Below are 27495 nucleotides of genomic sequence, written 5' to 3'. Positions count from 1 at the left end.
CTTCCTTCTGCTCTCTGCAGTTCTGAAGAATGGAATGACATTTGCAATTTTCCAGTCCTCCAGATCCATGTCAGAATCCATTAATTCTTGACAGATCATTACTAATGCCTCCGCAGCTCTTCAGCCACCCCTTTCAGAACTCTGGGGTGTAGACTATCTGGTCCATGTGACTTATCTACCTTCAGTCCTTTCCGTTGCCCAAGCACATTCACTCCAGTAATCGCAACTTTACACACATCTGCCCCTGACACATTCCAACTTCCAGAAAAGTGCGGGTGTCTTTCACAGTGAAGACGGATACAAAATTCTAATTTAGTTCGTCCATCAGTTCTTTGATCCCCATTTCCACCTACAAGCATAATTTTCCTCGGGTCTAATAGCTACTCTTGCCTCTCTTTTACACTTTAGGTATCCGAAAAAAACTTCAGGCATTCTCTTCAATTTTATTGACTAGCTTAACTTCCTGTTCCATCTTTTGCTTCATTATGACTATTTAGTTGCCATCTGCTGGTTTTTAAAACCTTCCCAATTCTCTAACGTCCGACTAATTTTTGCACTATTATATGCCCTCTATTTGGCTTTTATGTTGGCCTTGGTTTCATTTGTCAGCTGTGGTTGCTTCATCCTGCCTTTAGGATACTTCTTCTTTGTGATATTTCTATCAGGGGCTTTCTGAGCTCCGGCCATTGTTGCTCTGCCATCATCCCTGCTCGTGTTTTCTTCCAATCAATTATGGCCAGGTCCTCTCTTATATCTCTGTTATTGCCTTTCTTCCACTGTAATTTTGGTGCATCTGACCTTTGCTTAATCTGCTTAATTTGCAGGGTAAATTCGATTATATGATGTTGACTTGCCCCCGTTTCTTATACCTTAAGATCGCTGCCTAATTTTGGTTCATTGCACAACACCCGGTCAAGAAGAGCTGATTCTCTAGTGATGTTTATCCATTGTAATTTGTAGACCTCTCAGCCTGTTCTTTTGATTCAATGTGGATCTTGGATGTTGAGGTCCCAGCTATAATCTTCTTTCAGACATGATACTGTGGACCCACCATCTCATACATGCGATCCTGTTGACTGCAATTTTGCCCTATTATCAGCCTCTCCTTGCTAGGAGTCTTACTGCTCACTGCCTTTGTTCCTGAACCATCTACCCCATCCTCAGCTCTATCACTCCAGTTCCAATCTCCCTGCCAAATTACTGTAAACTCTTGCAGACAGCTCTAACATATCTGCCCACAGGGATTTTGGTTCCCCTTGGGATCGGATGCAGCCTGTACCCCTTGTACAGATCGTACCTTCCCCAGAAGAGATCCCAATAATGCAGAAATCTAAAGCCCTGCCCCGTGCATCAGTTCGTCAGATATCCATTCATCTGATTAATCAAATTATGCTATTCTTACCCTCACTGGTGTGTGTCACTGGCAGCGATCCAGAAATTACTGCCCTGGAGCCCCTGCTTTTCATGGTTTTACCTGGCTCCCTAAAATCTCTCTTAAGGACATTGTCACCTTTCCTACCAATATCATTGGGACCAATATGTACCTAGACGTCTGGATGCTCACCTTCCCCCTTCAAAATACTGTTGACCTGATCGGGGACGTCACTGACACTAGAACATGCCATCCAGATGTCTCCATAACGACTGCAGAATCTCGTCTCTATTCCTCTGACTTTGGGATCTCCTAACACCATTGCAGTCCTCTCCACTTCCGTTCTCTTCTAAGCCACAGCACCGGACTTAATGCTAGAAATCATAGAGGGATATAGTAGAGGAACGGGACCTCCAATCTGTGTCAATGATAAAGTAACAATTTTATTCCAACTTTAATCCTATTTTATTCTGACACATTCACATCAGCTCCCCAGCCTCTTCATGTTTGATGAATGAGTAAAACCTGGAGCACTGGTGCCGCGTGAGAATATTTCAGTAAGGTATTTGATAAGGTTCCCCAGCCAAAGCTCATTCAGAAAGTAATGATGCATGGGATCCAAGGAGACATTGTTTTATGGATATAGACCTGGCTTGCCTACAGAAAGCAAAGTGTCGTTCTAGGTAGTTCATATCCTGCATGGAGAACGATGACCAGTGGTGTTCCGCACGGATCTCTTCTGGGACCCCCTCCTGGTTGTGATTTTTATAAATGACCGGGATGAGGAAGTAGAAGGGTGGTTTAGTAAGTTTGCTGCTGATACAAAAGTTGTGGGTGCAGCAGATTTTCTGGACTGTTGTCAGAGGTCAGAGGTTAATCTTTTTACACAGAGAGTGGTGGTTGCGTGGAATTCACTGCCAGGGACAGTGGTAGAGATGGAGACAATAGTGTCTTTAAAAAGACGCCCAGATTGGTACATGAAGCTCAGAAAAATTGAGAGCTGTGCGGTAGGGGAATTAGAACATAGAACATAGAAATCTAAAGCACATTACAGGCCCATTGGCCCATAATGTTGTGCTGACTGTGTAACCGACTGTAGAAACTGCCTAGAATTTCCCTTCCGCAAAGCCCTCTATGTTTCTCAGCTCCATTCTTGGCAGTTTCTGCAGTAGGTTATATTGTCGGCAGAGGTTTATGGGCCGAAGGGTCAGTAATCTGCAGAAGAGTTCTATCATCTCTATAAAAATGTAAAACGTCTACACAAACAGAACCGGAATTAGGATTCAACAAGGATTTCTGCAGCTGTGAGGCAGCAGCTTTACTCTCTGCAGCCCTTCCTTCACTCTTGCCCAGCACCGTAAACCAGGCTGGAGGGGTTCTCTGAGAAACATTTGAAACCACTTGTGTAACTGAGAAGTCAATTGAAAGTGAGAGAGATAAAATATAAGGTTGTTCTTGTCTAACCATTTACTTGAACTAAAACTCCTGATGCCCTGTTCCTTCCTTTTCTCCTATTGTCCACTGTCTACTCTGATCAGATTCCTTCTTCGTCAGTAACAGTGTGCGTTTTTCTTTTCCACTTATTTCACACCTTCTCACTTCATCCCTCTCTCCCACCAGCTAAAGAAAGCAGTCATTGGCTGTCCTGAAGAAGGGTCTCTTCCTAAAATGTCAACTGTTCATTCCCTTCCACAGATGCTACCTGGCTAGCTGAGTTCTTCCACCTCATTGTGTGCGTCACCTACTCCCGAACCCTCCACACAAATGAAATGAACTGTCGTGGGAAAAGAATCAAAACAGAAGTAGATACATTGTTGGAAGAATGTCATTTACAAGATTCATCATTCACAATGCAGAATAGTTTGAAAGTGGCTTCTCAGTTTGAAAGGGTGGTAAAGAGCCTTTTTGCAACTCTGGCCTTCATAGAGTACGGAGAGAGGAAATGAGAAGATATATTAAATTATATAATACTAAAGTTGTACTAGCAAACCTGTATGCTCCCAATTTTGATGATGTTAATTTTTTTGAACGTTTTTTCTCCTCACTACCAGATTTAAACTCATACCCTCTTATATTGGGTGGCGATTTTAATTGTTGGTTAGATCCTAATTTGGATCGATCGTCTTCTGTTACTAGATTACCTACTAAATCTGCCTTAGCTATTCACTCTTTTCTCTCTAATTATGGTATCTCTGATATATGGCGTTTCCTTCATCCTACTGAGAGAGAGTATTCTTTTTTTTCACATGTTCACCATACCGTTACTAGAATTGACTACTTTTTACTTGATAATCAACTTATTCCATTTGTCTATTCTTGTGATTATCAGTGTATACTGATTTCTGACCATGCCCCAATTACTTTGTCTTTAAATTTTCCTGGTCTCCCTCAGAGGAATAAACACTGGCATTTTGACTCGACTTTATTATCGGATGATGATTTTCTAAAATTTATTAAGGATCAGATAACCTTTTATTTTAACACCAATACGTCATCTGAAATGTCATCCCAGATTGTCTGGGATGCCATGAAAGCATATTTGAGGGGTCAAATAATCTCCTATACAGCAAATCTTAATAGAAAGTCCTGTGAAGATCGATTAGACCTCATTAATCAGATTAAAGAATTAGATCAACTGTATGCTCAAACTAAGAATCCTGAATTATACAAGAAGCGTGTAGAACTTCAAACTAAATTTAATCTTTTGTCTACTCAACCTGTTGAACGCCAACTTCTTGAAAGTAAGAGTCGCTTTTATATTCATGGTGACAAATCTGGTAAATTTCTAGTCAATCAGCTGAGGCGTTCCAAAGCTAAACATGTTACGTATTCAGGCAACAATAAATATAGATGAGATATGCAAGGGTTTAACAACAAATAACACGTTTATTAAACACTGAAACAAACCCCCTCAAAAGTAAACAAACCCAAACGTAACCGGAAAACAGCTGCTGTGCGACACATTCACAGTTCTTAATAGCTTTGCAGTCCCAAACAGTCTTTAAAGCGGTATTGAAAAAAAACAGTTCTTTAAAACGGTATGCCGAAAGTTCAAAGGCTCACAGTACTTTTAAAAGGAGAGACTTTTTAAAGCGATGTAAATTCTCTTCCACGTCGATGTCCTTCGATTCCCCGGCGTCGAACTTTCCCACGAAGAGTTTTATTAAATATAATGGCTTAAAAGGTACTGACCTTCCTTCCACACTATTCTCAATCCTTTCTGGTCAACCCAGGGATTAACAACGAGAATAGTCAACGAAATCCTTCCGAATGAGGATCAAACAAGGTCGAAATCAATCCACCGTCGAAAATCGATTTTCCTCGATCTCCATCTTCCAAACTTTTGTTCACTCTCCATCAGCAAAGAAACCGTTGGCAGTGACCTTTTAAACTTTAGGCATTATATAAAACTTCATTTTTAACTAAACTGCGTCATCACATTAAATCACGCAATGACATGAAGTCATCTTGGCAAATTCCGCCACGAACTGCCCCACCTGACAGGGTGGGTCTTCCTTTTATACCCTGTAGAAAAAACCTGTCACATGACCTCTACTGGCGGGAAAATGACATCACTCCACCATCACAAAACCATTACCTCATGTCCAGTATAACTTCAACCCCAGTCACGTGACAAGGGTACCACTGTCACGTGTCACGGGTACGTAACACCTCTCTCCAAAAAAATATTTTTGGTCTGACAAGAACAAAAATTTTAACAATTTCTTACAAAAAAAAAACAAATGTATAAATTATATAACATACACAATATACAATACAGTAGGAGTGTTACAATAAAAAAAACCACTCCAAACAAAAAAGAAATATTACATTGTACATTCAACATCGAGATAGACAATCAGCAACCACATTATCTTTACCTTTAATATGAGTTATCACAATATTGTACTCTTGTAACATCAAACTCCAATTTAACAATCTTCTGTTTTTGTTTTTCATCTTACTCAGAAAAACTAACGGATTATGATCAGTGTAAACAATAAGTGGTTTTTGAGTTGTACCAACATATACCTCAAAATATTCTAAAGCCAAAACAAGAGATAACAATTCTTTCTCTATTGTTGAATAGTTTCTTTGATGCTTATTAAATTTCTTAGAAAAGTAAGCTACTGGATGATCAACCTCATCACCCTCATTCCTTTGCATCAATACTGCTCCCGCAGCTTCATCACTAGCATCTACAGCTAATGAAAAAGGTTTTTCAAAGTCAGGTGCCTTAAGCACAGGTTGTTGACATATCATTGTTTTCAATTTTTCAAATGCTTCCTGACAAGGCACTGTCCACACAAACTTTACATTCTTCTGCAGAAGATTAGTTAATGGAAGGGCAACATTAGCAAAATTCTTACAAAATTTTCTATAATATCCTACCATTCCCAAAAACCTTCTGAGAGTTTTTTTCCCCGTCGGAGTGGGAATCTCTAAAATTGCCTGAACTTTTGCCTGAACAGGAGCTACCTTACCTTGACCTACAACATAACCAAGGTAAGTCACAGTGGCATGTCCAAATTCACTCTTGGCTAAATTAATAGTCAAGTTAGCTTTTGAAAGCTTTTCAAACAATTTCTCCACCGCAATTACGTGTGCTTCCCAAGTATCATTTCCTGTCACTAAATCATCAATATAAGCATCAGTATCTTTCAATTCCTGAATCGCAGAATTAATCATCCTCTGGAAAGTACCTGGGGCATTCTTCATCCCAAATGGAAGAACATTATACTCATATAACCCAGATGGAGTTACAAATGCAGAAATCTCTCTACCTCTGTCCGTTAATGGAACACACCAATACCCTTTCAATAAATCAATCTTTGTAAGGAACTTTGCTTTCCCAACTTTATCTACACAATCATCTACTCTAGGAATTGGATAAGCATCTGTTTTCGTTACAGCATTCACCTTCCTATAGTCCGTACAAAACCTAATACTACCATCAGGGTTTGGCACCATAACACATGGCGAACTCAAATTCGAGTTAGAATGTCTAATAATATCATTCTCTAACATGTATTCAATTTCTTTCTCAGCAAGTTCACATTTTTCCATGTTCATCCTATATGGATGTTGTTTAATAGGTTTGGCATCTCCAACATCTACATCATGTGAAGCTATAGTAGTCCTTCTCGGAACATCTGGAAACAAATCCTTATACTTAAAAATCAATTCCTTCATCTGTTGTTTCTGCTCTAGCTGTAAATGTGCTAATTTCTCATCCATAGTTTCCAAAATGGTCGAATTAGGTAACCTAACAGAAACAATGTTAGATTTAGAATGAAAGTCAGATGAATCATCTATCATGTTCCCAGTTAAATCAAACTCATTCTCACTAACCACAACAGTCACAGTATCAGATTGTTTCTCAAAATATGTTTTAATCATATTTATGTGGCAAAGTTGTGTTGACCTTCTGCGATCTGGAGTTTTTATTACGTAATCCACATCATTGATTCTAGACACAATTTCATAAGGTCCATGAAATCTAGCTTGTAAAGGATTTGTCTGCACTGGGAAAAGAACCAACACCTTATCTCCAGGCTTAAACATCCTCATCCTAGCTTCCTTATCATACCAAGTTTTCATTTTCTCCTGAGCCAACTTTAAATTTTCCTTGGCTAAACTACAAGCTTTATGTAACCTGTCCTTAAATTTCAAAACATAGTCCAACAAATTAGTATGCACTTCCTTACTAATCCACTTTTCCTTCAATAAAGCTAAAGGTCCTCTAACTCTATGCCCAAACACAAGTTCAAATGGACTAAAACCTAAAGATTCCTGTACCGATTCCCTTACTGCAAATAAAAGTAAGCTTATACTCTCATCCCAGTCACTTTCACTCTCCACACAATATGTCCTAATCATATTCTTGAGAGTAGAATGAAACCTCTCCAAGGCACCTTGCGATTCTGGATGGTATGCAGACGAAGTGATTTGCTTAGCTCCCAATTTATAAACTATCTGTTGAAACAATCCAGACATAAAATTACTACCTTGATCAGTTTGTATTTCCTTAGGCAATCCAAAATAAGTAAAGAATTTTATAAGAGCCTTCGTCACAGTTTTAGCTTTTATATTCCTAAGTGGTACTGCCTCTGGAAACCTAGACGAAGTACACATGATAGTCAACAAATACTGATAACCAGTTTTTGTCTTTGGTAATGGACCAACACAATCTACAATAACTTTAGAAAACGGTTCACCAAATGCTGGAATAAGTTGTAATGGAGCTACTGGTGTAACCTGATTTGGCTTCCCCACAATTTGACAAGTATGGCACGTCTTACAAAACATTGCCACATCTTTTCTTAAACCAGGCCAGTAAAAGTGTTTTAAAACCTTGTCCACAGTTTTCCTTACCCCTTGATGTCTACCTAAAGGCACACTATGAGCTAAAGTCAAAATCTCATTTCGATAAACTTTAGGAACAACTACCTGATAAACAACATTCCATTCCTCACTTGCAGGAATTGTAGGCGACCTCCACTTCCTCATCAACACTCCTTTTTCCAAGTAATATCCTACTGACACCTTCTCAATTTCACTACCTAGTAAAGCTTGTTCCCTTAATTTTACAATCTCAGGATCTCTATTCTGCTCTGCTATAATCTCCTTCCGAGACAGAGATAAATCTTCATAGTCAGACTTACTCCCAGAATCTTCTTCAAACAACGAAGGTAAGAAAGTCTCTGACACATCCTCAAAACTCGAATCCTGAGTCGAACAGTCATGAGTAACAACCTCATTCTGCACATCAATTTTTTTAGCCATCGCTCTAGTCACAACACAGGAAGAATCTGTTTTAGAATTCACCTCTGGTTCCTCTGATTCCATTGTCAAATGCACTTCAGGAAAAACTTGTCCACCTGCCAAGTCATTACCTAACAATAAAGAAATACCCTTCACAGGTAAGCTATGCTGTAGTCCTACTTTAACAAATCCTGTAACTAACCCTGACTTTAAATTTACTTCATGTAAATGTACAGGCATAAAATCACTTCCAACACCTCTTATGTAATTTACCTCACCAGTATCACTCTCTTCATTAAACTTCAACACAATATCTAACATCAGTGATTGAGAAGCTCCAGTATCCCTAAGAATTTTTATTGGCACCAGAGTAGATCCTTCTTTCAAAGATACAAACTCTTCAGTTATAAAATGATCGTATCCCTTTCTAACTTTGTCAGACTCTAACAAATCCTCATTTGTGTTTACCAAACCCTGTAACTTTACAGGTGCTTCAGTATGTTGCACACAAGCATCTGGAACTGCTTCCTTCTCTTTCTTTTGCAATTTGAAACAGTTAGCTATTACATGGCCAGGTTTCTTACAATAGTTACAAATAAGACCAAACTGTCTTTCCTTCACAGGTTTTCCTTCCTCCTTACCTCTCTCATTAACCTCTGATTTAATTTCTGATTTACCTTGAGTCTCCATATTATTTTTCCTCTTAAAAATTCTACCCTGAGGAAATTTATTCTTATGGATTAAAACATACTCATCAGCTAATCTAGCACAGTCCTGCAATTTATCAGTATCCCTCTCATTTAAGTAGGTCCTTACTTCAACAGGAATGCTTCTTTTAAATTCCTCCATCAAAATCAGCTCTCTCAATGTATCATAGTCCTCATTTACATTTTTAGAAGAAACCCATCTCTCAAAACACATAGCTTTATCATAGGCAAATTCCACATAAGTCTTTTCCACAGACTTTTTCAAACTCCTGAATCTTTCCCTATACGCTTCTGGGACTAATTCGTATGCTTTGAGAATATTCGTTTTCACAATATCATAATCTAATGCTTGCGCAGCAGTTAAAGCTGTGTAAACTTGTCGTGCCTTGCCTTTAATCACACTCTGTAACAACACTGACCATTTATCTTTCGGCCACTCTGACATCCGAGCAATAGTTTCAAAATGTTGAAAATATCTTTCCACTTCTGTTTCACTAAATGGAGGGACCAATTTAATTTCTTGGCTAGCAACAAACGGTTTTTTAAAATCAGAAGACTGATTCCCAGACCTTAATTTCGCCATTGCATATTCAAAATCTCTCTGCTTTTGTTCAGCTTCCATTTTACACCTCTCTAACATCATTTGTTCAATTTGCAACTGCATCTCCAGATTACTTATTGGAAACGATTCTAAAATCGATTCATCAAAATGACCCGAAGCCACAAAATGTGATGTGATCTTTCTCTGTATTACAGCTTTTGATGTAGTCGCCAAAATACCTTTAAGTTGCAATCTCTTAGCAATCTCAGATACTTCAATTTTTTTCGCCGTCGCTAACAAATCCGCGTCTGGCGAATCCAGAAACTCATCAATATTCATCGTTGCCGAATACCACTCACAAGCCAAACAAACAAAAAAGAAACCGAGCAATCCCCGTTACCAAAACACCAATTCAAAATTCAAAAAACATTTTAAACTCAAAACGATCCAATCCCGGACGAGCCCCCATAATTAATGTTACGTATTCAGGCAACAATAAATATAGATGAGATATGCAAGGGTTTAACAACAAATAACACGTTTATTAAACACTGAAACAAACCCCCTCAAAAGTAAACAAACCCAAACGTAACCGGAAAACAGCTGCTGTGCGACACATTCACAGTTCTTAATAGCTTTGAGTCCCAAACAGTCTTTAAAGTGGTATTGAAAAAAAACAGTTCTTTAAAACGGTATGCCGAAAGTTCAAAAGCTCACAGTACTTTTAAAAGGAGAGACTTTTTAAAGCGATGTAAATTCTCTTCCACGTCGATGTCCTTCGATTCCCCAGCGTCGAACTTTCCCACGAAGAGTTTTATTAAATATAACGGCTTAAAAGGTATTGACCTTCCTTCCACACTATTCTCAATCCTTTCTGGTCAACCCTGGGATTAACAACGAGAATAGTCAACGAAATCCTTCCGAATGAGGATCAAACAAGGTCGAAATCAATCCACCTTCGAAAATCGATTTTCCTCGATCTCCATCTTCCAAACTTTTGTTCACTCTCCATCAGCAAAGAAACCGTTGGCAGTGACCTTTTAAACTTTAGGCATTATATAAAACTTCATTTTTAACTAAACTGCGTCATCACATTAAATCACGCAATGACATGAAGTCATCTTGGCAAATTCCGCCACGAACTGCCCCACCTGACAGGGTGGGTCTTCCTTTTATACCCTGTAGAAAAAACCTGTCACATGACCTCTACTGGCGGGAAAATGACATCACTCCACCATCACAAAACCATTACCTCATGTCCAGTATAACTTCAACCCCAGTCACGTGACAAGGGTACCACTGTCACGTGTCACGGGTACGTAACACCTCCCTCCAAAAAAATATTTTTGGTCTGACAAGAACAAAAATTTTAACAATTTCTTACAAAAAAAAAACAAATGTATAAATTATATAACATACACAATATACAATACAGTAGGAGTGTTACAATAAAAAAACCCACTCCAAACAAAAAAGAAATATTACATTGTACATTCAACATCGAGATAGACAATCAGCAACCACATTATCTTTACCTTTAATATGAGTTATCACAATATTGTACTCTTGTAACATCAAACTCCAATTTAACAATCTTCTGTTTTTGTTTTTCATCTTACTCAGAAAAACTAACGGATTATGATCAGTGTAAACAATAAGTGGTTTTTGAGTTGTACCAACATATACCTCAAAATATTCTAAAGCCAAAACAAGAGATAACAATTCTTTCTCTATTGTTGAATAGTTTCTTTGATGCTTATTAAATTTCTTAGAAAAGTAAGCTACTGGATGATCAACCTCATCACCCTCATTCCTTTGCATCAATACTGCTCCCGCAGCTTCATCACTAGCATCTACAGCTAATGAAAAAGGTTTTTCAAAGTCAGGTGCCTTAAGCACAGGTTGTTGACATATCATTGTTTTCAATTTTTCAAATGCTTCCTGACAAGGCACTGTCCACACAAACTTTACATTCTTCTGCAGAAGATTAGTTAATGGAAGGGCAACATTAGCAAAATTCTTACAAAATTTTCTATAATATCCTACCATTCCCAAAAATCTTCTGAGAGTTTTTTTCCCCATCGGAGTGGGAATCTCTAAAATTGCCTGAACTTTTGCCTGAACAGGAGCTACCTTACCTTGACCTACAACATAACCAAGGTAAGACACAGTGGCATGTCCAAATTCACTCTTGGCTAAATTAATAGTCAAGTTAGCTTTTGAAAGCTTTTCAAACAATTTCTCCACCGCAATTACGTGTGCTTCCCAAGTATCATTTCCTGTCACTAAATCATCAATATAAGCATCAGTATCTTTCAATTCCTGAATCACAGAATTAATCATCCTCTGGAAAGTACCTGGGGCATTCTTCATCCCAAATGGAAGAACATTTTACTCATATAACCCAGATGGAGTTACAAATGCAGAAATCTCTCTACCTCTGTCCGTTAATGGAACACACCAATACCCTTTCAATAAATCAATCTTTGTAAGGAACTTTGCTTTCCCAACTTTATCTACACAATCATCTACTCTAGGAATTGGATAAGCATCTGTTTTCGTTACAGCATTCACCTTCCTATAGTCCGTACAAAACCTAATACTACCATCAGGTTTTGGCACCATAACACATGGCGAACTCAAATTCGAGTTAGAATGTCTAATAATATCATTCTCTAACATGTATTCAATTTCTTTCTCAGCAAGTTCACATTTTTCCATGTTCATCCTATATGGATGTTGTTTAATAGGTTTGGCATCTCCAACATCTACATCATGTGAAGCTATAGTAGTCCTTCTCGGAACATCTGGAAACAAATCCTTATACTTAAAAATCAATTCCTTCATCTGTTGTTTCTGCTCTAGCTGTAAATGTGCTAATTTCTCATCCATAGTTTCCAAAATGGTCGAATTAGGTAACCTAACAGAAACAATGTTAGATTTAGAATGAAAGTCAGATGAATCATCTATCATGTTCCCAGTTAAATCAAACTCATTCTCACTAACCACAACAGTCACAGTATCAGATTGTTTCTCAAAAATATGTTTTAATCATATTTATGTGGCAAAGTTGTGTTGACCTTCTGCGATCTGGAGTTTTTATTACGTAATCCACATCATTGATTCTAGACACAATTTCATAAGGTCCATGAAATCTAGCTTGTAAAGGATTTGTCTGCACTGGGAAAAGAACCAACACCTTATCTCCAGGCTTAAACATCCTCATCCTAGCTTCCTTATCATACCAAGTTTTCATTTTCTCCTGAGCCAACTTTAAATTTTCCTTGGCTAAACTACAAGCTTTATGTAACCTGTCCTTAAATTTCAAAACATAGTCCAACAAATTAGTATGCACTTCCTTACTAATCCACTTTTCCTTCAATAAAGCTAAAGGTCCTCTAACTCTATGCCCAAACACAAGTTCAAATGGACTAAAACCTAAAGATTCCTGTACCGATTCCCTTACTGCAAATAAAAGTAAGCTTATACTCTCATCCCAGTCACTTTCACTCTCCACACAATATGTCCTAATCATATTCTTGAGAGTAGAATGAAACCTCTCCAAGGCACCTTGCGATTCTGGATGGTATGCAGACGAAGTGATTTGCTTAGCTCCCAATTTATAAACTATCTGTTGAAACAATCCAGACATAAAATTACTACCTTGATCAGTTTGTATTTCCTTAGGCAATCCAAAATAAGTAAAGAATTTTATAAGAGCCTTCGTCACAGTTTTAGCTTTTATATTCCTAAGTGGTACTGCCTCTGGAAACCTAGACGAAGTACACATGATAGTCAACAAATACTGATAACCAGTTTTTGTCTTTGGTAATGGACCAACACAATCTACAATAACTTTAGAAAACGGTTCACCAAATGCTGGAATAAGTTGTAATGGAGCTACTGGTGTAACCTGATTTGGCTTCCCCACAATTTGACAAGTATGGCACGTCTTACAAAACATTGCCACATCTTTTCTTAAACCAGGCCAGTAAAAGTGTTTTAAAACCTTGTCCACAGTTTTCCTTACCCCTTGATGTCTACCTAAAGGCACACTATGAGCTAAAGTCAAAATCTCATTTCGATAAACTTTAGGAACAACTACCTGATAAACAACATTCCATTCCTCACTTGCAGGAATTGTAGGCGACCTCCACTTCCTCATCAACACTCCTTTTTCCAAGTAATATCCTACTGACACCTTCTCAATTTCACTACCTAGTAAAGCTTGTTCCCTTAATTTTACAATCTCAGGATCTCTATTCTGCTCTGCTATAATCTCCTTCCGAGACAGAGATAAATCTTCATAGTCAGACTTACTCCCAGAATCTTCTTCAAACAACGAAGGTAAGAAAGTCTCTGACACATCCTCAAAACTCGAATCCTGAGTCGAACAGTCATGAGTAACAACCTCATTCTGCACATCAATTTTTTTAGCCATCGCTCTAGTCACAACACAGGAAGAATCTGTTTTAGAATTCACCTCTGGTTCCTCTGATTCCATTGTCAAATGCACTTCAGGAAAAACTTGTCCACCTGCCAAGTCATTACCTAACAATAAAGAAATACCCTTCACAGGTAAGCTATGCTGTAGTCCTACTTTAACAAATCCTGTAACTAACCCTGACTTTAAATTTACTTCATGTAAATGTACAGGCATAAAATCACTTCCAACACCTCTTATGTAATTTACCTCACCAGTATCACTCTCTTCATTAAACTTCAACACAATATCTAACATCAGTGATTGAGAAGCTCCAGTATCCCTAAGAATTTTTATTGGCACCAGAGTAGATCCTTCTTTCAAAGATACAAACTCTTCAGTTATAAAATGATCGTATCCCTTTCTAACTTTGTCAGACTCTAACAAATCCTCATTTGTGTTTACCAAACCCTGTAACTTTACAGGTGCTTCAGTATGTTGCACACAAGCATCTGGAACTGCTTCCTTCTCTTTCTTTTGCAATTTGAAACAGTTAGCTATTACATGGCCAGGTTTCTTACAATAGTTACAAATAAGACCAAACTGTCTTTCCTTCACAGGTTTTCCTTCCTCCTTACCTCTCTCATTAACCTCTGATTTAATTTCTGATTTACCTTGAGTCTCCATATTATTTTTCCTCTTAAAAATTCTACCCTGAGGAAATTTATTCTTATGGATTAAAACATACTCATCAGCTAATCTAGCACAGTCCTGCAATTTATCAGTATCCCTCTCATTTAAGTAGGTCCTTACTTCAACAGGAATGCTTCTTTTAAATTCCTCCATCAAAATCAGCTCTCTCAATGTATCATAGTCCTCATTTACATTTTTAGAAGAAACCCATCTCTCAAAACACATAGCTTTATCATAGGCAAATTCCACATAAGTCTTTTCCACAGACTTTTTCAAACTCCTGAATCTTTCCCTATACGCTTCTGGGACTAATTCGTATGCTTTGAGAATATTCGTTTTCACAATATCATAATCTAATGCTTGCGCAGCAGTTAAAGCTGTGTAAACTTGTCGTGCCTTGCCTTTAATCACACTCTGTAACAACACTGACCATTTATCTTTCGGCCACTCTGACATCCGAGCAATAGTTTCAAAATGTTGAAAATATCTTTCCACTTCTGTTTCACTAAATGGAGGGACCAATTTAATTTCTTGGCTAGCAACAAACGGTTTTTTAAAATCAGAAGACTGATTCCCAGACCTTAATTTCGCCATTGCATATTCAAAATCTCTCTGCTTTTGTTCAGCTTCCATTTTACACCTCTCTAACATCATTTGTTCAATTTGCAACTGCATCTCCAGATTACTTATTGGAAACGATTCTAAAATCGATTCATCAAAATGACCCGAAGCCACAAAATGTGATGTGATCTTTCTCTGTATTACAGCTTTTGATGTAGTCGCCAAAATACCTTTAAGTTGCAATCTCTTAGCAATCTCAGATACTTCAGTTTTTTTCGCCGTCGCTAACAAATCCGCGTCTGGCGAATCCAGAAACTCATCAATATTCATCGTTGCCGAATACCACTCACAAGCCAAACAAACAAAAAAGAAACCGAGCAATCCCCGTTACCAAAACACCAATTCAAAATTCAAAAAACATTTTAAACTCAAAACGATCCAATCCCGGACGAGCCCCCATAATTAATGTTACGTATTCAGGCAACAATAAATATAGATGAGATATGCAAGGGTTTAACAACAAATAACACGTTTATTAAACACTGAAACAAACCCCCTCAAAAGTAAACAAACCCAAACGTAACCGGAAAACAGCTGCTGTGCGACACATTCACAGTTCTTAATAGCTTTGAGTCCCAAACAGTCTTTAAAGTGGTATTGAAAAAAAACAGTTCTTTAAAACGGTATGCCGAAAGTTCAAAAGCTCGCAGTACTTTTAAAAGGAGAGACTTTTTAAAGCGATGTAAATTCTCTTCCACGTCGATGTCCTTCGATTCCCCAGCGTCGAACTTTCCCACGAAGAGTTTTATTAAATATAACGGCTTAAAAGGTACTGACCTTCCTTCCACACTATTCTCAATCCTTTCTGGTCAACCCTGGGATTAACAACGAGAATAGTCAACGAAATCCTTCCGAATGAGGATCAAACAAGGTCGAAATCAATCCACCTTCGAAAATCGATTTTCCTCGATCTCCATCTTCCAAACTTTTGTTCACTCTCCATCAGCAAAGAAACCGTTGGCAGTGACCTTTTAAACTTTAGGCATTATATAAAACTTCATTTTTAACTAAACTGCGTCATCACATTAAATCACGCAATGACATGAAGTCATCTTGGCAAATTCCGCCACGAACTGCCCCACCTGACAGGGTGGGTCTTCCTTTTATACCCTGTAGAAAAAACCTGTCACATGACCTCTACTGGCGGGAAAATGACATCACTCCACCATCACAAAACCATTACCTCATGACCAGTATAACTTCAACCCCAGTCACGTGACAAGGGTACCACTGTCACGTGTCACGGGTACGTAACAAACAACATATTACAAAGTTCCGGAAGGAGAATGGAGACTTTACATCGGATCACTTAGAAATCAATGACGTATTTACATTTTTTTATTCTCGACTTTATTCCTCTGAATCTCTGAATGAGAATATCTCTGTTGATCATTTTTTTAAATAATCTGAATATTCCTTCGCTTTCATCTGATCTTAAAACCAAACTTAATGAGCCTATATCATCAGAAGAAATATCTTTTGCAATTTCTGCGTTGTCTTCAGGGAAATCTCCTGGACCTGATGGGTTCCCCGTAGAATTTTATAAATCATTCTCTTCACTTCTTTCTCTTCAGTTATTCTCAGTATTATCTGACTTGTTTAATTACGGTAAATTGCCACCCTTTTTTAAAGAGGCATCTATTATACTTTTATTAAAAAAGCGTAAAGACCCAACAGAGTGTTCCTCATACAGGCCGATCTCTTTGCTTAACGTTGATGTTAAAATCTTGGCCAAAGCTTTGGCTTATAGATTAGAAACTGTTATTCCCTCTATTATTTCTGATGATCAAACTGGTTTTATTAAAAACCGTCTTCCTTTTTTTAATATTCGGCGTTTATTTAACATTTTATATTCACCTTCAACTGAGATTCCTGAATGTGTTATTTCCCTCGATGCGGAGAAAGCATTTGATTGTATAGAGTGGGACTACCTTTTTGCAGTTTTAGAAAAATTTGACTTCGGTCAAAGTTTTATCTCTTGGATCAAATTGCTGTATCTGTGTCCTATTGCCTCTGTTTTGACTAATTTTCAGAAATCCCAGTTATTTAACCTCAAACGTGGCACCCGTCAGCGATGCCCTTTAAGTCCCTTTCTCTTTGATTTGACTATAGAACCTTTGGCAATAGCATTTCGAAACTGTCCTGAATTGACCGGGATTTGGAGGGGGGGGGGTGTTGAGCATAAAGTTTCTCTTTATGCTGATGACTTATTACTTTTTCTTTCAAATCCGTCTACATCCTTACCTCCAATGTTTTCACTTCTTGATCAGTTTAGCCAGTTTTCTGGCTATAAACTCAACTTACATAAGAGTGAACTTTTCCCAATTAATAAAGAAGCACAAGAATTAACATTTCGTGATCTCCCTTTTAAAGTAGTTCATAATCAATTTACTTATCTTGGGATTACAGTCACAAGGAAGTTTAAAGATCTTTTTCGTGAAAATTTTGCCAATCTTTTATATACTACAAAACAGAGTCTGTTACAATGGTCACCTCTATCTATGTCTTTGGTAGGTCGTATTAATGTTGTTAAAATGTATGTTCTCCCTAAATTTTTATATTTATTTCAATCAATCCCAATTTTTATTCCTAAATCTTTTTTTGATTCCTTAGACTCTATTATTTTGTCATATCTGTGGAAGAATAAGCGTTCTAGAATTAATAAAGTTTATCTCCAAAAATCTAAAAAAGAGGGTGGCATGGCTTTACCTAACTTTCGTTTATATTATTGGGCAGCCAATATACGTTGTGCTACCTTTTGGTGTTTTTTCCATGGCCAACCCGAGTGCCCTAATTGGGTGGCAATGGAGTTGATTTCCACTAAAGATTTATCTATTTCTGCACTTCTTGGCTCTGTACTGCCTAGTAGTTTGTCCAGATTAATTGTTAATCCTCTTGTTAGACACACTTTGCGTATATGGGCTCAGTTTAGAAAATTTTATGGTTTCTATGGTTTTTCCTTTTCTAGCCCTATCTTACATAATCACCTTTTTTAACCTACTATGTAGGATTCAACATTCCATGATTGGTATAGGAAGGGTATTAGATATTTTGAAGATATTTTTATTGATAATTGCTTCGCATCTATTCAACAGCTCTCTGCTAAGTTCGATCTGCCTAATGCTCATTTTTTTAGATATCACCAAATTAGACACTTTATTAATCCTTTAATTCCTAACTTCCCTGAAATGCCTGAGAAAAATGTTATGGATTTCTTTCTTTCTATTAATCCACTGGGTAAAGGTTTACTATCAATTTATTCGTGATAAATTAGCATTCTTACGGCGTGCCCCTGCGGATAAAATTAGAATGGCTTGGGAGCATGATTTAAATATCTCCTTATCTGATGAGACTTGGGACTCGATTCTCAAATCGGTTAATTCAGCTTCTCTTTGTGCTCGCCATTGCCTTTTACAGTTTTTGCTTTTTTTAAAAACTTTTTTTTTATTGTTTTCAAATAGTTACAGAATAAATGTGTATGAAAAAAAGTGTTACCCAGCCCCCCTCCCCTTAACCCCTCCCCCCTAACATCCCTATTAAAAAAATAAGAAAGAAAAAAAAAGGGAATGCCTGGATGTTGGAAGATCCCCACATGCTCCACGGAGTTCTCATTTTTTTAAATATATGTTAAAATCTTTTTCTTTTTACTGGCCCATTAAGCCCATTAACATTAAAACTTAAAAAATTTAGCAGATTAGTCATTTTTTTTTATTATATTACTCCAATCTATAATAATATCTAATCTTTCCACTTTCGTGGTATCCTGGGAAATCTTTATAAAAATCTCCATGTTGCTATGTGTGTCCCCACCAATCATCCAGGCAAAAAGATAGAAAAAAATTAAAATATAAAGAAAAAAAAAACAAAATACCCCCCTACTAATGTGGGAAAAAAAACACAACATTACCCCCCTCTGCTGTACGGGTCATGGCAACCGCCATGATTACACACGTGAATCCCGCAGTAACCGATCCACAGTCTCCCTGTCCCCCCGCAACATAAAAAAGTATATGTATAAGAAGAGAAAAAAAAATACTATTCTCATTTAGTATTTCTAAAATTTTGCTTTTCTCTTCTATAATATCCATAAATGTCCATCACTTCTGTTCCTTGGGTCTATCTTCATCTTTAATCCATTACGTTTGGAAGCCTCTATGTGTAATTAGCGAATAGATGGAAGTTCTTGTACAAACTCCTCCGCTTTTCGATAATCGGAAAAAAAGTTTTTTCCCTCCTCCAAAAAAATTATCAGTGTTGCTGGATGACGCATTGTAAATTTATAACCCTTTTCCCATAAGGCTTTTTTCACTGGGTTAAATGCCTTCTTTCTCTTCAACAGGTTGTAACTTATATCCGGATAAAAAAGAACTGGTTTCCCTGCTATCATCAGTGGCCCGTTTCTATTTTTGGCACTTTGGGCAGCGGCCTTCAGGATCTTTTCTTTGTCTTGGTATCGTAAGCATTTTATCAAAATTGATCGTGGGTTTTGATCAGCTCGAGGTCTTGACCTTAAAGATCTATGCGTCCTTTCAATCTCAATTGGAGTTTCTCTTTCCATTTTCAATTTTTTTAGGGATCCATTTTTGAAAAAAATTTATTGGATCTTCTCCTTCTATATCTTCTTTAAGTCCGACAATTTTAATATTATTTCGTCTACTGAGATTTTCAAGCTTATCAATTTTTTCCATAAATTGTTTTCTTTCTGATGTCCAAGCAGTATTTTCCTTTTCCATTTTGACCATTCTTTCAACCATGTCTTCCGTTGTAGTTTCCAAGTCCGTAATTCTTTTTTCCATTTTTTTCCTGTCTCTTTGTCATTTTATCAAGCATAATCTCCATTTTGGTAATTTTTTTTCGAGTATTTTTTTGATTATTTTTAATTACTTTTAATGTGTCTAATTTACGCATTATTTGCCTCAAAGTCTTTTCTATATTTCTAGAAGGACTTTTAACTCCTTCTTCATCTGATCCTTCCGAGAGATTTGACTCTCCCTCCGATTCGCTATCACTTTCAGTTGCAGTGGTAGCTGGGCTTTGTAGTTCTGTTGCTCCCGTTTGCGCATGCTCCATCCTTCGCGTTTGCGCAGTTCACGATGGTCTTTTCCTTTGGAAGTGGCCAATGTTGCCACAGTCTCCTGTTCCGTACCGCCGGTGATATAATGTACCTGAGACCGCGGTTCCTCGGTAGACGTGGGCCTTGTTCTTGTTCCAACTTGCGTAGTCTTCCCGGTATTAGTTTTCTTCATCTTCCTTCCTTGAGGCATAGCTTGACACAGTCCGGAGTCGTTTATAAGTAACTTTTAGAAAGTATTGACTAACTTTTCTTCATTTAAACATTAATTTATTAACTTTTTACGGGAAAGCTGGGTCCCTGCGTCTCGATCCTACGTCATCACGTGATGCCCCCCCCCCCCTTTTACAGTTTAAGATTGTTCACAGAGCCCATATGTCTAAATGTAAGCTATCTCGATTTTACCCTAATATTAGTCCTCTTTGTGATAAATGCAAAAGGAGCGAGGCCTCTCTTATTCACATGTACTGGTTCTGTCCTAGCTTGGAGAAATTTTGGAAAGATGTCTTCATAACGTTATCTTGTATTCTGAATCACCACCTAGAACCTAACCCTTTAATTGCTTTGTTTGGTTTTTTGGGTGAGACAGATTTACGTTTGAGTTCGACTAAGTGTCGAATATTATCTTTTGCTTCTCTCCTGGCTAGACGTTTAATCCAACCTTAGATGGAGAGATGTTGCCCCGCCCACGCATGCTCAATGGCTGAATGATATTATGTCCTGCTTAGACCTTCAAAAAATTCATTATTCAGTTGTTAATTCGGATATAAAGTTCCATAAGGTCTGGGGACCTTTTATTGAGTACTTTCATAACCTTCCTCTTAACTAAGGTTTTTTTTTCAGTCCCTTGCTTTCAGCTCCTTTTTTGTTGGTAGTAGGCATTAATATCTTCTGTTTTTAAGTGTATTTACAGTTTTAGGGCTTTGAATGTCCTGATTTATATTCTCTATATTGTGTTGTGGTTGGTCTGGAGTTTTTTTTTGTTGTTGCGGGGCGTGAGGAGGATACTAAATTTACATGTCTTCAATTTGGGTGCTTTCTCAATTATCTTTTTTTGTATTATATTATTATTGTATGTTTATTTTTGCACTGTATTATTGTTCTTCATTTTGATTTGGGTTTTTTTTTCTATCTGTAGCGATGTAGAAAATGCATAAAAACTAATTAAACAAAAAACAAAAAAGTTGTATAAGTCGCTGCGGATGCGAAATATAGATTATTCCGTGCGATGCGGATTCATCAACCCTGGGGCTTGCCGTAGAGCGTTTGGTTTCTCGGGTTTTTAAGCAACTGTACATGCTAATCAATGTCTTAATTAGAGTCGTAAAGCTGTTGTCTTTTTGGTTTCCTCTTGTCAAGTTAATTGTCGCTGGCACATGTTTCCCGCATTCTGGGCTTTTATAAATCAGTGCCTTGGTGGGTGTTATCGTGTCTGAGTGTGAATGAATTGTTCGTGGAGTCGCAAGTCGTTATGCCGAAGCTCTGTTGGTGTCCCAGTATCTAACATATGGTTTCCGTCTCTTTCTGGGGAACCTGCCGTTCCTCCGCACTTGGGTCCAGTCCTCCGAGAGCGCAGCGTGACAGCAAGGAACTACCTATTAGAGAGATATAATGGCATTGAAACACAGTAAAAATTTACGGGGATGTTGCCGGGACTTAATGCCATGAGTCACTGTAAAGATTGGATACATTTTATTCCCTGGACTTTAACTCATGAGGGAATATTTGATCGAACCATGGAAAATTCTGAGGGGTCTGAATAGAGTAAATCAAACAGGCCTTTGCTGCTGAGCTTCCTTAAGACTTGAACTAGAGGTCGCAGTTTAAGTGTGAAAGGCGAAATGCTGGAGGAGAACTGCGGGGGATCTTCTTCATTCCGAGGTTGGTGCGAGAGTGGAACGCGCGGCCAGACGAAATGGTGGAGGCGGATCCGGTTGCAACACTTAACCGAAGTATGGATGGGTATACGGATGGGAGACTATGGAGAGTTATGGTCCGGAAGCGGGTCGATGGGACAGAATAACTGTTATGGGCGGTTTGGCTAAACCAAAGGGCCGCCTACCGTGCTGCAGTGTTTCGTAACTCTGTATCTGGAGGATATATTGAGTCGGTAACTCGTCAATTCTTGACCCGACTACTGATGGGGGATATCGAAGTTACAGCTATTCTAGTCATCAGGTTTATTTTTCTTTTAGAGCGCTAGGCGAAAGAAACACGACCCGACTTCACATCAACCTACTTGAGTTTGGGATTACCATTGCTTCCCCTAACTACGAATAGCCAATACAATATTCTGTAAAGCCTAAATGTTGAGCTCTGTGCTGAAAGGCCATTCCACTACACACCCACCCCCCCCCCCCCCGCCAACCCCCGCCCACCCCTGTCCAAAATTCCCACAATCTTTCTATCCAGTCCCTCCACCCCGCTTGCTTTACTGGTAGAAGGAAATCAATAGTAAAACATGGATCGGCTTGCAATTCGTGGGGTCTCACGGGGAAGTATGGTCGAGTTCCAGAACGACACAATCTATGTGAACAATTTGACTGATGGGAGCAGGGTAATATTTCCAAACTAAGTAAGAATGTAAAGAAGAAGAAGAAGAAGAAGAAGAAGAAGAAGAAGAAGAAGAAGAAGAAGAAGAAGAAGAAGAAGAAGAAGAAGAAGAAGAAGAAGAAGAAGAAGAAGAAGAAGAAGAAGAAGAAAAAGTTGTACAGTACTGAAGAATGAAATGCGATTTTCCATTTGCCAACTGAGACTGAAGTTTGCATACTCCAACGACAAGAAATACACACGGGAATGTCTCGCCGGTGACCCCGATGTCATTCAGCCATGAACCTTTCACTCTGTCATCAGTGCCCTGTTATATAAAAGTTGCACTTGACTCCCTAGAGACAGATGATAGCCGCTCTGTCACTGTGGAGAACCAGTCTTGGGTCGATCATGGTATGCATGAAGTAGTTGTGTGCACGCGGCTACTTACCTCGTCTTGGGTAAACTGTATGGCAAACTTTGAGTTGGCCCATTTGACTCCTCCGAGGTTAAACAAACCAGGACATAGTGTTAGTAGCTTACCTATATTGTTCTGAGCTCTGTCTGTCTCTTGCCTCTTCTGAAGAAACTCCTACTGAGGACATTTCCCAAGCTGTTTGGTGGCCGGCAATTAAATCATGTCTGAGATTAGGTTATTTGCCCCCTCACCTTTTGGGCGCGCTCTCCTCACCCCAACCACCCACTCCTGGTTAAGTTCCCCTGTCCCGGAAACCCCAGTACACAGTACATTCCCATCGTGAGTTCAGATTCTTTATTTCTAAGTTGACTGACCACGTTCCTGACGTGAGCAAACCTGAGCCAAGTCGGCAACGGACCCCGGGTGTCAGTCAGGTGACGGCGTCGCTTCAATTATGAACACTGTCAACAGTTAAAATCGCAATGACTCTATGGGTAAAGTTTCGGCTGTGGGGCGAACGTGTAGTTTTGTTAAGTTGCCATAGGTGGCAGCTGAATTGCCTGGTGTTATCCCACCTTTCATCTTCCACAGCAACGAAGGTTCAATGTACAGTGGGCTTTTTCACCGAATTCATCAACTAGCACCCGCCCCTCCCCCCCCCACACCCCACACCGGTCAGTTCAATGATTCCTTCCAGCACCTGCAGCTTGGATGAGATCTGGGCTTGAAGCTGGCCCAGGTGGTCACGGTAAAAGCATTGGTTATAGGTGTATGCTTAGACCCCCAGCCAGTGGTGGCAAGCAGGGAGTGAACTACTAACATCCGTTCTCAGTTGGGGCTGGGAACTGATTGGAGCTGGGTGTTGAGTTTGGCGATGTGGACAAGTAGCGGGTGTGACTGAACGGTTGATCTCACGTCCCGCGTGCAGGTCGGCAACCGGGGTGTGGAACCCGCCCCTCTTCAGAGAGCAAAATGGATCATTTTATGTTGCGTGGGCATTGAGTTAACACCAGAGCCTAAGAACGCTAAGACCTATCATTATCACCCAGAGAGTCGAGTGCAACCCTGATGAAGGCTCACCCCAGTGACCTTGCTATATTGGGAGTTTAAAATTTCCAGGCTGCAGAATCGAGAGCGCTCTGAGTGATTGCATCATCACCTCATGAAATGGGGCCTCAAAATCACATGATCAAAAGAGCTTGCAGAAGCCTGTATCATCAGCCAGTCCTGTCAGGGACAAGACTCTCCCAGCCATCAAGGATATCTTCAAGACGCAGTGCCTCAAGCAGTCGGCATCTATCATTAAGGAGCTTCGGCATCTAGACATGCCATCTTATCGGTACTGCCATCGTAGAGGTGGTACAGGATCCTGAAGAACCGCACTCAATAATTTAGGAATAAAACATAATACCATAAAAATTGGAGCAGAATTGGGTTTTTCGGCCCATCAAGTATCGTCCAACATTACATCATCGATTTTCTATTAACCCTCTTAGCACCATTCTCCTCACTTCTCCCTGTAACATTTAACTCCCTCAGTGATCAAGAACCTATCAATCTCCAGTCTAATTATCAGTGAGTTGGCCTGTACAGCTGTCTGTAGCAATACATTCCACAGATTCACCACCACAATTGCAAACATCCTCTCCACATCAAATCTATCAATATGCGTTAGCTTTCAATGAGATCACCCCTCATTATTCTGAATTCCAGCCATCGAATGCTCCTCATAGAAACCTTTCGTTATGGAATCACTTTGGTGAACCTCACTTGAAATATCTCCAGAGTCGGCACGCCCTTTCTTAGATAAGGGATTCAAAATATTCCAAGTGAGGACTTACCAGTGCCTCGTAAAGCCTCAACATTACATACTTTTTAAAATAAATCTCTTACTTAATATGTGTGCTAACATCGCATTTGCCTTCCCCACACCAACTGAAGCTGCATAATAAACTCCAGGGAATCCTGCACAACCACTCCCAAATCCCTTTGCACCTTACAGGACTATGAGTGAGTGAGAGACTGATATACATGTATTTCATTGCTTCTAACCAGAATGAGTATGGTCTTGATGGGCTGTGTAGCCTTCTGTGCTTGTCTTTTCTTTGGTTCTGAAGTTCCGAATTGTGTATCATTGGAATACGCATCTCTCTCTTGGCCTTTCAGACCAACGGATCGTCTCAGGACCACTACCTATGTCACGTGCTAAACCGATACATCACACAGTTCAGTAACCCGCTCAGGAGGGAGAGTTTCGGATGTGTGGACCATTCGGTTCTCTTCAAAGGCAGGTGGAACCTTTGCAAACCAACCAGGTTGCATGTGAAGTGGAGAGGCAGAAACAGCTTCACCGAGAGATTTTCTACGCTACTCAAGATGGTTTAAACTAGAGTTGCAAGGGGATGGGAACTACAGTAGCAGAACAACAGCTGGTAGTGTGGAGGGCAAGAAAGATGGTATGACAAGTAAATCTGCAAGGAACAACAGCAAAGGGCAGGGCAATTAAAATGATGGGACTGATGGGCTGAAATGTGTCTATTTCAGTGATAGGATTACGATGAGTAAAGAGGGTGAACTTGCAGCTTGGTATTATGACTCTATTGCCATTACTATGACCTGGATGTGTGAGGGATCGGATTGGCAACTCAACATTCTTAGCTTTCTCTGTTTTAGACTCGACAGGGAGGGTTCTCTTCATGTTGGTATTTATGAGAATAATTAGGACGACAATGAAAACAGAGAGGAGTACGCTAGTATGCACGGAGCTTTCGAAATTAAACAGGGGTGATGCCGCTGTGAATAATGCACACAATACTCCAAATTAAGCCTCACCAACGTCTCTACAACTCCAACATTACATCTCATCTCCTCTACTCAGAACCTTGATTTCCGAAGGCCAATGTGCCAAAAGCTTTCTTTACAACCCTATCTACCTATGATACCAATTTCAATAAATTATGGACCTTAATTCCCAGCACCCTTTGTTCTAGCATACGCCTCTATGATCATTGTGTAAGACCTACCCTGGTTGGTCCCACCAAAGTGCAATATCTCACACTTGTCTGCATTAAATTCCATCTGCCATTTTTTCAGCCCATTTTTCCAGCTGGTCTTGATCCTGTTGCAAACTCTGAGTCTTCCTCGCTGTAAACTACAACCCCAATCTTGATGTCATCTTCAAATTTGCTGATTCAGTTAACCACATTATCATGCAGATCATTTATATAACTGACAAAGAACCATGGACCCAGCGCCAATCCCTGGGTTACTCCTCTAGTCACAGGCCTCCAATCAGAGAGGCAACCACTCTCTGGCTTCTCCACAAACCCAATGTCTAATCCAACTTACCAGCTCATCTTGAATGCCGAATGACTGAACTTTCTTGTCCAGCCGCCCATGCGGGACTTTGTCAAATGCCTTGCTGAAGTCTATGTAGACTACATATACTTCCATGATTTCATCAACTTTCCTGGTTAACTTCCTTGAAAAACACTGTTAATTTTGGTTAGACATGGCCTACCACGCAGAAAGCCATGGTGATAATCCCTAATCAGTCCATGTCTAATCAAATACTCATATATAGGGTCCGCCAGAATACCTTCCAGTAACTTCCCACTACCGCTGTCAGGCTCACTGATCTATAACTGAGGTGCAGTTGAGGCAAATATCAGACAGCAGCACAACTCTCTGCCGTTAGCAGTGGGTGGAATGACCTTGATTGAGTTGTTCCCTTCTCTGGCCGCGCTGTGAACTGCCAAACACCCTACCCCAGCTACCAGTTGAACATCAGAGAAGTATCTGAGTGTCAGATTAGAATCCAAGAATATGTGAATAGCTTGCAATCAAATATGGGAGCTGTTGGGACTTCGACTAGTCATAAAATAATAATTATTTGCAGGGGTAGGCTTTTTCAGCCATCTGGTTGTTCCACCATTTTATTGAAAACAGGCAGTGCTGATGAAGGCGCCAGAGGGTAACTTCTCCCAACCCATCAGTGAGTTAACTTCATCCTCTTTTAATGTCCTTATGTTTCTATCAAGGTGGCCCGAGTCCTGTCAGAGTCTGTGATCCACAGTGGCACTCAAACTTTGAATCTGCATGATGGCGTGTTCCCGTTCTTCGTCTCGCCAATCGGCCGTGTTTCGAAATCTTGGAGCTGGGTGCCTTTGGGGCGCAGCCCTGCACTGCCCTGTGGACACGGATTCTCACCGGTGTCACGAACTGAAGCATGGTGGGGAGCCAGTGGGGTCGACGGAGGTCCCTGCACGCAGGTGATCGCCCTCCCCCTCTCTCTCTTTCAATGGTGTGTGAGAGTTTGCTGCTGATTCTCAAGTGGGGAAACTCGAAATAAAAAA

The sequence above is a fragment of the Hemitrygon akajei genome, chromosome 1 (genome assembly GCF_048418815.1).
Source record: "Hemitrygon akajei chromosome 1, sHemAka1.3, whole genome shotgun sequence".
Taxonomy (NCBI): domain Eukaryota; kingdom Metazoa; phylum Chordata; class Chondrichthyes; order Myliobatiformes; family Dasyatidae; genus Hemitrygon; species Hemitrygon akajei.
The sequence above is the reverse complement of the archived record's forward strand: the minus strand, read 5'-3'. Positions refer to the sequence as shown.